This window comes from Quercus lobata, chromosome 5 (genome assembly GCF_001633185.2).
Source record: "Quercus lobata isolate SW786 chromosome 5, ValleyOak3.0 Primary Assembly, whole genome shotgun sequence".
NCBI classification, from domain to species: Eukaryota; Viridiplantae; Streptophyta; class Magnoliopsida; order Fagales; family Fagaceae; genus Quercus; species Quercus lobata.
Window position 1 is genome coordinate 72,910,232 of NC_044908.1, and position 2,217 is coordinate 72,912,448.

At 39.2% G+C, this 2,217-nt stretch overlaps 1 pseudogene; it reads right to left on the bottom strand.

Moving 5' to 3' along the window:
* Window positions 1-247: 247 nt before the first annotated feature.
* On the bottom strand, window positions 248-1,466 carry LOC115989635 (annotated as a pseudogene).
* Between the last annotated feature and the right edge of the window lie 751 nt (window positions 1,467-2,217).

Below are 2,217 nucleotides of genomic sequence, written 5' to 3' on the forward strand. Positions count from 1 at the left end.
GTGTTTGCTAGAGCATTTTTAGAAACACAACCCAATCTCTTAAAATTTTTTCTAGAGCATTTTTTAGAATGCAACCAAACACTTGAAAAAAAATTTCTTTTCCATAAAAATATTTTACAGTCAATGCTTTTTACGTCAAACCAAACATAACTAAGTTGCTGATTGCTTTGCATGACAAGCTCAACATTTGGATGGTCCTTATTTCTCTAAAAAAAATGTCTGAATAGTCTGAATATTTGTCTTCTAATAAAGCACCAGATGAATACAAAGTAGGCAATAAATTTCCAAAATCGCAAATTACAAAGATTATATACACCTTAAGTTCCACCAATTGCATACAATCTCTTCCCTACAAAACATCAAAGCAAGTTCCTACATCTAAAGGAACTCTAACAAGAAAAACATGAAAACTGACACTAAACCAAAAACTCGTACACTCTTGAGTCTGAGAAATACCATTGGCACATTTAAGTACCAATTCGGCTGGGCTGATTCACAATAATTCTTAGACTACTCAATAGTTTTATTTTCCTTCCCCTAAAAGTAATGGACTCGGTGAAACCAAACTTTAGTCTTGGACTTTCCTCTTGAATGAGTTGCAGTGTTCAACACCATAAATGATTTTCAATTCCTATCACCGGAGAGCATTCACAAAAGCCATCAAGGAATCAACATCCCTATTCTTAGAGGGATACTTTATTGGCCGAGACGAGTGTTTTGGGAAGAAAAGTATAGTGGGGAAGCTTCCTAGTTGCAGTTCTCTCTGGGCATACTCCTTCTGATCACCATCTGCTCTGAACTTTCCCACCTTCACCCCACTCCCTGCCAACTTCTCAGCCAATTCAACATATGATGCTTCCATTGCCTGTTCAAAATTAAAAAAAAAAAAAAAAATCCATTTAGAGAAATCCAGAAAACAAAGATATAATAAGAATTCTGAATTGCCTGCAACATTGTTTACCTGGCAAAACTGGCACCATGGTGCATAGAGCACAACAATCCATGGTTCTTTTTGGTCCTCCAACAGCTCGCTAAATTCTCAATTCCAGTCCTATTCAAGGTAACCAAGTTCTGGGTGTTGAATATATCAGGAACTATGGCAGTTCCATTAGCATGGACTGCCCCATTTCCATTACCATCTACGTTTTCCTCCTTAATATTTCCTTTGTGGAGGCCACACTCCTTTGCCTTGGCATCCTCCCACCACCACCTTCCCTCTCTCTCATGCTGTCCTGGTAGGACCGGTCTAGTGCATGGCTCACAACCAATTGAGATGTAACCTTGTGAGTGCAATGTATTCACAGGCAAATCCATCGCACAAAGGAATTTCCATATGTCTTGACCCTGAACATTTGCCACCGGATTCCACTTCACCAAGCTGCCAATCCCACCATCCATCCCCTCAAAAACTGGGTCCACTTAGACAACGGGAATCTCAGACCTAGTACCTGAGAACCGATCTTTCCTTTGGCCAGTGATCCAGGCTCGAAGCCCCTTAAGCGCCCTACTCAGGGGTCTAACCTTCCTCACACGGCAGCACTCCTGGTGCCCATCTTCATAGAAAGAGAACAGACCCTTGCTCCTTACTAATGCCTGAACTTCAACAGCTCAATGCGGATGCCACAATGCTTCTCAACTGTGTCAAAAAATTGATATGTTTCTGGGTTCAGCCTCCCTGTATCCAGGCTGAACACTCTAAAGGGTCGACCAGTTAAACGTGCATACTCGATCAAAGCAACATCTTGAGCACCACTGCAGAAACAGATATTTGGTGAACAGATTGTAAAATGTCCAATTCAGTAATTCTACCAAAAATACTTTGTTCCATCATATATCACACTCAATACAAAAATGATGAAAATTATCAGTACAAACAATCCTAAAATATTGGAATGGCATCACTTCTTGTAATTCTGAATAATTTATGTCATCAACGACAATGATGGTGATGGTTTTAACATTATAAGCAATCCTAAAATATTGAATTGGCGTCACTCCTTAACAATTTCTACACCATTAGTGAGGGCAATGGTTTCCTACTTCTAAAGTCAAAAGCTTAATTGATAAGGCTTCCTTTTTTATAACACGTTTATTTCCTATTTCCTAGTTAGCCTTAAATCCACTTCACCGTCCTCCTAAACAATGAGAATTTACTAATGTTATAGCTAAGAGAAGGGAATAACTAAAAGATTCTTGAAACACAAGGGGTAGTCAAGA